At 35.7% G+C, this 13,159-nt stretch overlaps 1 pseudogene across 1 annotated transcript; it reads left to right on the top strand.

Annotated features, from left to right (window-relative positions):
- Window positions 1-6,206: 6,206 nt before the first annotated feature.
- On the top strand, window positions 6,207-9,556 carry LOC129870507 (cytochrome P450 71AU50-like; annotated as a pseudogene). The gene is made up of 2 exons (XR_008762090.1): window positions 6,207-7,144; window positions 8,643-9,556. The product of XR_008762090.1 is annotated as a cytochrome P450 71AU50-like (transcript).
- Window positions 9,557-13,159: the final 3,603 nt, after the last annotated feature.

Raw genomic sequence — 13,159 nt, 5'->3', positions numbered from 1 at the left:
AGTAGCCTCTCCAACTGTACGGTGCTTCCACAAGACCTTCACTAAAACTATCTCTTTTGTCCTAAGCTTACTGAACTAATTTTCAAGAATGGTTATGGGCTCCTCCTCAACTATCAAATCTGGACCAAGAGACACGTCCGTAACATACTTCCAAAGAATGGAAACATGAAATAACAGATGCACAACTGACAAGTTAGGTGGAAAGGCCAGTTTATAATCCATCTCTCCCACTCGCCCCAAAATATCATAAGGGCCAATGAACCGAGGTCTAAGATTTCCCTTCTTCCTAAACCGCATCACATCCTTCATGGGTGACACTCGGAGCCACACATGGTCACCCTCCATGAACTTCAAAGGTCAAACTCTCTTATCTGCATAACTCTTTTGCCTACTATAGGCAGTCAAGAGTCTACCCTGAATCATACGAATCTGCTCCATAACATCCCTAAGAAAATCTATGTCTAGAGAATCCATCTCTACTAAATCAAACCACCTAATAGGAGATCGACACCTCCTACCATACAATGCATCTAATGGGGCCATATCAAGGCTAGAATCATAACTGTTGTTGTAGGAAAACTCTGCTAAGGAAAAATGTTGATCTCACCTAGCACCAAAATCAATAACACAAGCTCAGAGCATATCCTCCAACACCTGAATCATTCGCTCGGACTGGTCATCAGTCTATGGGTGAAAAGTGGTACTCGTATCAAGCCTAGTGCCCAGGACTTCTTGTAAAGCCTTCCAAAAGTGAGACGTGAACACTAAACCCCGATCTAAAATAATAGATACTGGGACTCCATAGAGCCGAATGATTTGACAGATATACAACTGGGCTAGCCTATCAGCCATGTACTTCACCTTAACTGGAATAAAATAGGCGGACTTGGTCAGTATGTCAACCATCACCCATATAGAATAATAACCATCCACGGTGGGGGGAAAATCCATAATGAAGTCCATGGTGATTATTTCCCACTTTTAAATGGGAATAAGCATCCTCTAACTCACACCCCTAGGCCGCTGGTGTTCACACTTAACCTGCTGGCAAGTTAAATACTTGGAAGAGAATTTTGTAATGTTTCTCTCACCCCACACCACCAATAGTGCTGGCTAAGATCATGATACATCTTTGCCGCACCCGAAGGAATAGAGTATCTTAAATAATGAGCCTCCTCTATAATCAATCTGATCAAATCACCCACCTTGGGCATATAAATTCGACCCTCAATCCTCAAGACACCCTCTAAATCAAGTCTAGCCTCCTTGGCTTCACCCTTCAACACCTTGTCTCAAATGGGACATAACTTTTTATCATCAAACTGCCTCTCCCTAATCTGAATAACTAAGGAAGAGAGGGCCTTAATAGAAGTAATAAATCCTCCACCCTCCTCAGAAACTCGCAATCAGACAAGGCTATTGGCTAACCTCTGAACATCTCTAGCCAATGGCCTCCTATAAATACTAATCATCACAATTCTCTCCATACTAGGAGCCTTCCTACTCAAAGCATCGACCACAATAATGGTCTTTTTCGGGTGATACAAGATAGTCATGTCATTGTCTTTCAGTAGCTCTAGCCCTCTGTGCTATCTCAAGTTCAGATCTCTCTGATTGAAGATGTATTGAAGACTCCGGTGATCGATGAATACCTCATAATGTACCCTATATAGGTAATGAAGCCACAACTTTAACACAAACACAACCGCTGCCAAGTCTAAGTCGTGTGTAGGGTAGTTTCTCTCATGAGCCTTTAACTATCTAGACTCATAGGAAACTACCTTTCCTTTCTGCATCAGGACCCCACCTAAACCAATACTAGAAGTATCACAATACACGGTGAAGTCCACACCCTTCTTGGGTAGGGTCAATACAGGAGCTTAAGTCAACAAAGTCTTGAGATTTTGAAATCTCACCTCACACTCATCGGACTAATGGAAATCCACAACCTTCTGAGTCAGTCCAGTCAAAATATCTGTGATGGTGGAGAAACCCTGCACAAAACACCCATAATAATCAGCCAATCCCATAAAAATCTAAATCTCGGTAGGAGTAGTAGGTCTAGTCTAACCTCTAACTTCCTCAATCTTGGTCGGATCCACCCTAATACCCTTCCTAGATACTACATGCTCTAAAAATGCCACCGAATCAAGACAAAACTCGCATTTAGAGAATTTTACATATAATTTCTGCTCTCTCAACTTCTGAAGCACCGATCTCAAATGACAAGTATGGTCCTCTTCTATCTTAGAATACACCAAGATGTCATTAATGAATACAATCACAAAAGAGTCTCGATATGGACAAAACACCCCATTCATCAACTCCATGAACGTTGTCGGGGCGTTAGTCATCCTAAATTATATAACCAAAAACTCATAATGGCTATAACAGGTCAGAAAAGTTATCTTAGGAATATCCTACAGCCTAATCCTCAACTCATCGTCTTTCATCACAATTGTGGGTACATCTGGAGCTCTCTCTCACTGTGCTCCATTCTTATCAACTATAGGACCCACGGGTGGTTGACCCATCGGACCCTGAACCATGGAATGTTGATGCTGCTCCAGAGTTTGTACTCCAACTCTAGTCTGTGAACCCTGTGGCGTACCTACAACACCCTGAGTAAGGACCTGTAGCACTTCTAACATCCTCAACAAAGTATCCTGAAATAATGGCGCTATGACCTCGGGAAGGACCTGGTCTCCACCAATCTCAACACGTGGCTCTAGAGAAGCCTCTCTAGCCTGACCTCGAACAGGGCCTCTACCTACAACCGGTCTATGCCTATGGCCTCTAGCTCGGCCTCTACCTTTACCCCTAAGCTGGGGTCTCGACATCAATCTAGGAGACTACCTCCCATCTACCAACAGTTGTAGATCTAGCCTTCGGCATTTGTCAAAATAATATGCAACACTCAAACTACGATAATAACCTCACACCATAAGAAGAATGAATAATAGAAGTTTTCCTAACAGTCTTTATAGCCTCTCGAAGATAAGTATAGATGTCCTTGTATAGATCTTCGAGACTCTACTTAGACTTGACTTGTACACATGAGACCTATGAACCTAAGGCTACGATACTATTTGTTATGATCCGATATTCGGGTGTGATGACACTTATCATTTTTCACCGGACAAGTCAGCCTAACCCACTAAATGTGGAAATAAAAGCAGAAATAGTTTAAAATAAGCAATTTAAAAGTCAAAAGCGGAAGTCTTAATCATTATAAAATTTTCTCTAAGGATTGGTTGTCATATATACAAGCCTTCTAAAGTAAGAAACTGAAGTAAATACAAGTCTCAACCTTTGTATCTCAAATAGATCAAAGTAAAAGATAAAGAAGAATAGGACAGATGGACGGCATCAACAACTACCTCTCGAATCTCCCCAGTAAGCCGCGGATGGAAAATGAGAGAATGGGATCACTGTCCGGGCTCAGAACCTACACAAGTATAGATAGTAAGGATGAGTACCACCGACACGGTACTCAGCAAGCGAACAACTAAGACTATGCTAAGCTAATAAGACACACATACTCCTGTTATACCATCCAACCCCTAGACTACAACCTGCATGAAAATCAGCCTAGTCTAACAGTTCTAATAGTACAATATAAGTATACATATAAGTCTTCACAATAGTACAACTCAAGTATTAAATAGAATCTCAACAGACAATAGTACAGATCAAAGGGATAGCAGGGGTAAAACAGTCCAAAATGGCAAAAATTTATGATGTAATGAAATGTCACATATAGTGATGCATGTCTATCCTAAATACTACACATCCAGTGACTAGGAGGCCTTAACCAATGGGGGCCACACATACACTATATATCCACTAGAACCATTTTCCTTCACCATAACTCATCTCTCGTCAGAACCATTTTCCTTTGGCATAAATCATTTCTCACTGGAACAATTTTTCTTCGGCATAATAATCAAATCAAATTCCATCTCAAAGTATCAGAACCAATGCAAATAGGCAATGTCCATATAAAATACAATGATGGAATAATAGTATCAACAAATCACAACTCATATTTCAACAGTAGATTCAAATATCGGTGATAAGTCAAATATCAACTCATATCACAACAGTATATTCAAATATTCATGATAAATCAAGTATCAACTTATATCGAACACAACATGTATAAATCTTCTCATTTGCCATCTATTACCCCCTTATTTCCATATAAATCTATTCAAACATCAATTAACCTCAACTAATCCTCAAAACCACTTTTAGTCACTTGTAAATATGTAAAAGACGAATACATGATCCTACAAGCTTAGACATAGATTTATAAGTTCACTTGCATCGATTTCAATCTCGAACTACGCCGCAATCTTAGCTTTACCCTTATGCCGATGTTTCAAATTACGATAATCTATTCAAATAAGCAATTCCAATAAGAATACGAGTCTAATGATACCCAATTCGATATTTTAAACCGAGCCCAAAACTGACCCAAACAACCCGAAATACCAAAATTTTAAAATGAAAGGAAAATCTGGAAATTTTCACATGAAAATGATCTTTGAGGTATTTAGAAACTATTAGTGAAAACGGAATTGAATTTGGACTTAAAACCAACTAAAAATCATCAAAACATTAAAACTTTAGCCTCTTGAAAAATTCCAAACTTTCTCAATCAAAAATCTCAAATCCAAGCTAAAATCAGTACATAATTGAGGGAAAAACATGAAATCATGATAAAAGGACTTACCCAACCAATATCCCTCGAAACTCTCTGAAGAATCGTCCCTCCCGAGCTCCTTAAGGTCCAATAATGGAGGAAATGAGGTCTAATTAATGATTTAGGGATTAAACATTTTTCAGACACATTTTATCCTTCGGGATCGCGATGAACAGTACCTCGCAATCGTGTAGGGGCAATGGCTCAACTCATTTAATCGACCCTCGCGGTCGCGAAAATGCCCATGCGATCACGATGACTGATCGAGCTTACGCTTCATGATCATGACTAAGCATATGTGATCGCAAAGAACAATGCTTCAGGCACAAGATAACAGCAAACAACAACAAAAACACTAAATCTCAATTCTCGAAATCAACCCTCGGGATTCGTTCGGAATCCCAAGCACACAAACCTTATATACTACTATATTAATTTCGACGTTACGAACACAATGGAACAATCATAATTCGAATTTGAGGTCTTCTTGACCCAAAATTTTAAAAGTCACAATTAAAGTAACTTAGGCCCCCCAAATACCAAAATGGGCTCAGGACCTCTAAAATTTTAACAACACTTCTTCTAGATCAGAAACTATCCCCCTAATCCAACAAAGTCATCGAAATTCCATTCCGAGCATCGTAACTCCAAGAGTTGACCAAAGTCAAGACTTGGCCTAAAATTCATCAAATCCCCAACTCAAGACCTCAATTCTTCATTATAGCCCTAGTTCTGATTCCGTGAATTATGCTTGACCAATTTCCCCATTCCGAAGCTCTGGAATCGATGAAATTTCTTTCCGAGCCTCGTAGCTCCGGTTAACCTAAAATGCCACTTTTACTCACTTAAAGCTTATGAAATTCAAAATTCCTAAGAGACTATTGTCTTTTCTTCCTATAAGATTTTTGTCGTTTCACTATTTTTTAGTATAAAATATAGAAAATCTCAACAATTTGAGCCCTAATTACATTCTATCTCAAAGGTTTTTTAAATTACAATAATTTTGAATTTTTCAAAACTCGCGGATACAATGCTATTTCATCCGATACATAACAAAGATACATAGTTGTGTATTGGGGTACATAACAATAAATTAGATTCACACTAATTTAGGCTTCAAATAATTGGGGTTATGTATCAACAATAACATTTGTATCAGATTTATTGTACACAAACAAATTTATAATGTATTTGATAACTAAAACATAAATATGATACATAAGTCGTGATGTATCCGAATATTAATAGAGAAGAAAAAAAGAATTTTTATAATTAATTGAAATGGTATTTTTATTTAGATATTATGTTAAGTGGTCTAGTTATAACTTCTTTTTCTCTTATAGTCTCATTGTGTTTTCTTTTTCTCTTCGTCATTTTCTTTTTTGTTTGTTTGTATTGTCACAGACAACTTAAGATGGACCACAACAATTAATATGGTAGATATTTCAACACAAGACCAAGAAAATTCATTAATTCCACTGCCATCACTCGTGACTTCTTTATAAATAAATATTTGCACGTTAGCAAGCAAAAAAAAAAAATCCATATCCATGGCTTTAATATTCTTACAAGTTCTTGCACTACTTGCAGTGTTATACATTCTTCAAGAATTACACTACAAATTCATGAAAAAAAAAGAAAAACCCCCCTCCTGGCCCAAAAGGGCTTCCAATTATAGGAAATCTTCATATGATTGGCAAAAATGTCCACCAAGATCTTCATCAAATAGCCAAAAAATATGGTTCCATAATGAGCATGAGATTTGGTCTAGTTCCTGTAATTGTTGCTTCATCTCCTCATGCTGCTGAACAATTCTTGAAAAATCATGATCTTGTTTTTGCGAGCCGACCAAATAATAGTGCTGCTAAATTCATCGCCTACGATCAAAGAAATTTGACATTTGGAAAATATGGACCTTATTGGCGAAATATGAGAAAATTGTGCACGTTAGAATTGCTTAGTACTCTCAAGATCAATTCATTTCAAGAAATGAGAAAACAAGAAGTTACAAATTTTGTAACTTTTATCAATCGGGCAGCTTCTAGTTGTGTTGAAGTTGATATTAGTGCTAAACTTGCTACACTAAATGCCAACATGGCTTGTTTAATGGTATTTGGAAAGAAATACATGGATGATGAATTTGATGAAAGGGGTTTTAAATATGTGATTCAAGAGACTTTGATTTTAGCAGCAACACCAAACATTGGTGAATTTTTCCCCTTTCTTAATGTGTTTGATTTGCAGGGAGTTGTTCGTCGTATGAAGGAATTGGCAAAGATTTTTGATGAATTTTTAGAGAGAGTGATTGATGAACATGTTCAAGATTACAAAGAGGAGAAGCAAACCAAAGATATTGTTGATACTATGATGAATATCATGCAATCTGGCCAATCTGAATTTGAGTTTGATCGTCGCCATGTGAAAGCTATTTTGCTGGTATGATTCATCATAAAATAAATAGAATTGCAAGTTAATTTTAGTTGAGTTTAACTAATAGTTACCCAAGGTATAAGAAGATTTTCACTAGCTCATCATTTTTATTGTTATAATAGGTGACTTCTTGTATTTTGAGGACCACAATTAATTTCACTTTTATTTAGAATTTTTTTGGTAGAAAACTTTTATTTAGAATTACTTATAAATATCTTCGGGCAACTTGATAGTATATCAATTCTTTCGCATTGTCTCCATATTATTATAAGACAATAGATAAAGACATGGAACAAGGAAATATTAATGCATTTGAATTTGGTCCATTGTAGTCGGGGGCGGATTTAGAAGCTCGGCTGTAGATTCAATCGAACTCAGTAGTTTTTTTCAAACAATAATGTATTTATATTTTAAAAATTTATTGAATATATATAAATATTAAGTTTAGAATCTAGTTATGAATACTTAAAGTAGTTGTTTGAGGATCCACAACTCTGCATAAGAAATTGGGAAAATTATACGAGATGATAAACATTACTAGTTTATTATTCTATATGGGTATAGTTTCATTTTATTATTATTCGTGGGTATATTTTGCTAAGATTTGTTTTAATTCGTTTGTATATTTTGCTATACAATTTGTGTACTGCATTTGTATAATTCTCTATACAATTGCGTTTATATAATTCGCTATATAATTAACAGTTTTTGTATAGCGTTTGTATAATTCGCTATACAATTCACAGTTTTTGTATAGCGTTTATATATTTCGCTATACAATTTGTGTACATCGTTTGTATAATTCTCTATATAATTCGTAGTGTTTGTATATTTCGGTATACAAATAATTCGTGGATATAGCATTTGTATAATTCGCTACAGCGCTTGTATAATGACAAATCTAAATTTACCATTATAAATAATGAGAAAAATTATATCTATATAGAGTTATTATGCTTAAAAAGTTTGATAAAGAAATTTGCTTCACATGTCTGCTCTGATAGTCTCCCACAATGGTGCAAATCCTATGGGACCCTATACTTATCATTTAGCATATTGATAACTACTAAGAAGGTTGTTACAAAATTGTGCTACTACAAATTTGATGGTTATTCCCACTTCAAATTTATTTTATACCAACTGCTTATATAACTTTCATTAAATTCGACTGTATACATGTTATTACTGTAAAGAATTTTTATATTATTAGGTCATCTTTATTTTTTATATAATAGGTAATCTGTCTTATTTTTAAATTATAAATTCCACATTTTTAGGAGACTGTGTAGACATCCTTTGGAATGACTTGATAATGTAAAAAATATATTATACTAATAGTGTATGTAATTTAAACTCTATTTAAAAGTATGTTAAAATTTCATTCCTCTTAATGTGTATTCCAGATTTGTTTTGCATTTCTTAAATTTACCAGGTAAAAGTAAATGATAATGTACTTAACATACATGTGAATGTTTATTAATTTAACAAATGAAAAATAATGCAGGACATGCTAATAGCTTCAATGGATACCTCATCAACATCAATTGACTGGATTTTCTCTGAACTTCTAAGGCACCCAAAAGTAATTAAGAAATTACAAAAGGAGTTGGAACAAGTAGTTGGCATGAATAGAATGGTGAATGAATCCGACTTTGAAAAATTAGAGTATTTAGACATGGTCATAAAAGAAGGTTTTAGGCTTCACCCCATTGCACCACTATTGATTCCTCATGAATCCATTGAAGATTGCACAATTGATGGCTTTGATATACCTAAAGGTTCAAGACTGTTAGTAAATACTTGGGCTATTGGAAGAGATCCAAAAGTTTGGCCAGAACCTGAGAAATTCATGCCAGAAAGGTTTATTGATAGCTACATTGATCTTCGTGGACATAATTTTCAACTTTTACCGTTTGGATCCGGCAGAAGAAGTTGTCCTGGATTACAATTAGGCCTCACAACCGTTCGCCTGGTGCTAGCACAATTGGTTCATTGTTTTGATTGGAAGCTACCAAATGGTATGATGCCAAATGATTTAGACATGACTGAGAAATTTGGTTTAGTTATGACTAGAGCTCAACATCTAATGGCTATTCCCACTTATCGGTTGGATATATAGTAAATATTACAAATGTCAAATGGGAGAGTTGATCTAAGTCGAATTAAGTTAGATCAACCTAAAAATTAGGGGCCTGAGTGGATTGGATTAAGATGGGCATATTTGGATAATAGAGGACCTGTCGTTGTGTCTTGTGTGCGCTCAAGTGTGTGAATGTTCTTCAATGTCGTTGTTGTGTCTTGATGTTTTTTCTTTTTTACTATTTCATTTTTATGATGAAGGAGTTTAGACGACTCCAACCTGAATATTTATTAAAGAATTGATGTTAATTGATTTCAGTGTAGAATGAATGTTCTTCAATGGGGTAGTTGGTATCGAAAATCTCTGTTTCTTCCCCTTCTATGTAGGGATGACAATGGGGCGGATGTGGGGCGGGTTTAGCTCAATCTGCAAATTTTTTAAACCGTCCATCATAACAATTTTATTTTCATTTTTAACCTGCCCTGCATAATTTTTTTTTCATTTTCAACCTGTCCGGCCTGCTCCATATAGACCCGCTCCACATAAACACACCTCGCATAAATTTTTATATTCTTTTTCCTTTTTAATTGATTTTAATATAAAAAATAAAAGGGAAAATTACACCTAGTGGCAATTTGGTCAAAGTAATTATCAAAAAAATGGTCATTCGTTGTATAGGCATGTATAATCAGTATATATTTCATGTAGAGTCAAGATATATTCAATTTTTGAGTGTATCACAATGTATATTCAGTGTATAGCTCATGTATAAGTAATCTATATTGTATAGTGAGTGTATATATGCCTATTTTTTATGTAAATAAATATGACTATATATGTTGTAAACTAATTAGTTTATTGTATATATTTAAAATTGTCCCAAAATAAAATCATAATTGTTTTTCATTTTTCACTATTTAACATCTCAACAACTAATTAATTGTTTCTAGTTAACATTTCAATAATTATTTCTTAATCATTAATTAACTCTAGTTAACATTTGTCTAGTTTAATTTTTTTTAAAAGAAGTTAAAATTAAAGTCGAAATTTAATATAAAAATTTATATCTTTGATTTTTACTAATTACAAAAATTTAATTTTCTGCGGGTTCATATTTGATACCATATAAATCAGCATAAACCCACAACCCATCCTGCATTAATTTTGATAATAATTACTTCAATCCGTCCCACATCCTCCCCGTCCCGCATATTTATAAACCCACCCGTCCCACCTAACTCTAAACCCGCCCCATTTCTACTTCTATGAGACATTTTTTTTCTTTCTAATTTTTAAAATTTCTTGAAGGAATCCATTAAAAAGGAATTGTTGGTTAAAAGTTCAGTAACTGAACTTTTATCATGTTTCATAAACAAAGGATATAAAATCCAAACCTTTCCCACTATTGGTCTCGTAGGAAAGGCCCTGCGATCCGTAAATAAGGGTCGTTGCAAGGCTCTTGAAAAGTGTCAATTTCCAGTAACTCAGGGTAGGTTCCACGAGAAGGTCCTACAAATCATGGAAAGTTCTACGAGTCATAGGATGGCTCGTAGAGGGAGAACGAGAGACTAAGATTTTGAGAATTTTGGAAGTATGCAAGACGAATGGTCCCTACGACCCGTAGACTTGGTTCGTAAGAATGGATTGCAATTTCAGTAGCGTTAATAGTTGTGCACGGGTTCTACGAGTGCCTTTGACGATACGTAGAATACAAACCGTAGGTCTTGTCCGTAAGGTCACTTCAATAGAATTTATCCAGGTTTATTTTGGACATTTCATATTCTTTTAACTCCTAAACCTATGTCATTTTGGGTTAATTTAGATGACCTATAATTATCCAATTCCTTCAAACACTCCCCATCTCTCTAATTCTCTCAAAAATCTCTAAGGCTAACAAGGAACTCTCCCAAGGTCTTCTTTCCCAAGTCAAGCTAGGTTTCAAGGATTCACGTCTCCTTTCTAATTTCATAGCTAAGGATCATCAAGTATGTGAAAATTTCATCAATGGATCCTTTCCATCCATAGTGTCCCAAAGATTTCTGATCTTGAGCACATTTATGTGCCCATGTGCCTTGCTTTGCCCATATTTGATAGTTGTTTTGAGAATATTTTATATCTTAAATGTTTATTTTGAAGTGAATGAAGGATAAGTTTGTGCTAAGGTATGTGTTGAGTGAATGCAAGAATTTTGGAAGAAATTTGATCACTCAAAAGCAAAAATTATAGTGGTACAAGCTGAACAGGAACAAGAAGGAAGATCAAAAGGAAAATCAGGACTGAGGCGCATTGCAGCCATGCTACCCCATCACTTGAACCACTGAAGCCAGACACAGGCGCACTGTAGGCGTGCCACGCCAAAGCCTGAAGAACTAAAGGCCTGGCCGGGCGCACTGCTAGCGCTGCGCTAGAACTAAAACTACAGAAGGGTATTCCTGGCGTTATCTGGGCACGCCTCGCCACTGTGTCTCCGAAAAAATTCTGCAATTTTAAATTAGTCTGGGTTCCGCAAGGAAAAAGAGATTTTCTTCCCAAATCCTATAAATAGACCCTTAGGGCTTTTTGTATGGGTACGTACGCTTGTGGTAGGTTTCTTTTATTCTTCTTTCTTTTGAGCATTAAATTGTATGAAACAATTTACTTTGTGTAGCTACGAAGTTATGGTGTAATAATATCTGATTTTTGTTGATGATGGGTTATTTATTCTAATTACTTCTGCATTTTTATTTTTACTATTTTAATATTTGGCCAGCATTAGAATACATGTATTGTTTACCATGAATTTGGAAGATGAATAGGAGATAGAACAAAGAATGTAGGGAATGTGTTCATGCTAGGGTTAACTTAGGGTGATTCGTATATAGAATGCTAGAGACACATACCTCTATGCCACATTTGGTTAAGAAGTAGGAAGATAACTTAATGCATTTTTATTGACACATGCCTATCTTCGCTCAATTTTGTAGTTAGGTTGTCGATAAAGATAGGCAGGTAGAGGTCGGAAGAAAATAATTGTAATATCAACCCTATGAATCAGTAATTAAATAACCCATCAAATACTAAAAGCGGAGAATATTATGCTGAACTTCTTTGTACTACAACCCTGGAATCTCTCGTAATCTAATTAATCCCCATAATCATTGAATTATTTTTAATAGTAGTCATTTCTTTATATATGAAATTAGTATTAGAAATATCTCAACTTATTACAACAAACGTGATTAGTTTAGTTCACTGAAAAGGAATAAGTAGCCTAATTAAAGTCCTTTGGATTCGGCCATCCGGCTATGAAAAGTGTCATTTTACTACTTGTAAGACCGCGTACACTTGTGTACGCTTTGGTAGCAACAAGTGTTTGGCACCATTGCCGAAGACTTTAAATTAGGAAATAATTTGTTCTTTTCGAAGTTTCTCTATTAGTTATGCTAGTGTTGACAACTTGATCTTAGCTATGAAATTTTGCAGGTAACTTAGACAGTACACTAGATAGAAGTGGGGAGATTCTAGAGACACTAGCTGAGCCTGAAAGATTTTTACATCAAAAAAGGCGAAGAGTTGGTCTGCAATATCATGTGCCTCAATTTGAGCTAGAGTCGGGACAAAAGGTACCTATAGAGACACCTAAATAGGCGCATGTAGAGATGGAAGCAAGGATAGTGCGTGATGTGGTCGTCCCACTCACAGAGAATGTTACTTCTAACATTTAGAAATCGCCGGCTGGAGGTAGATTTGAGTTGAAGTAGAATATGGGGCAACTTTTGCACACTAATGGGCAGTTTGCTAGTTGGCCTCATGAAGATCCCCAATTACACATTGAGAATTTTCTAGAGATCAGCGATACTTACATGCCACTAGGGTATCTCCTGATTATATGAGGCTGACATTATTTCCCTTCTCTTTGTTGGGGGAAGCAAAACGGTGATTGAATTTGGAACCACCAAATT

Source organism: Solanum dulcamara, chromosome 10 (genome assembly GCF_947179165.1).
Source record: "Solanum dulcamara chromosome 10, daSolDulc1.2, whole genome shotgun sequence".
In the NCBI taxonomy this organism is placed as follows: Eukaryota; Viridiplantae; Streptophyta; class Magnoliopsida; order Solanales; family Solanaceae; genus Solanum; species Solanum dulcamara.
The sequence above is the reverse complement of the archived record's forward strand: the minus strand, read 5'-3'. Positions and strand labels throughout refer to the sequence as shown.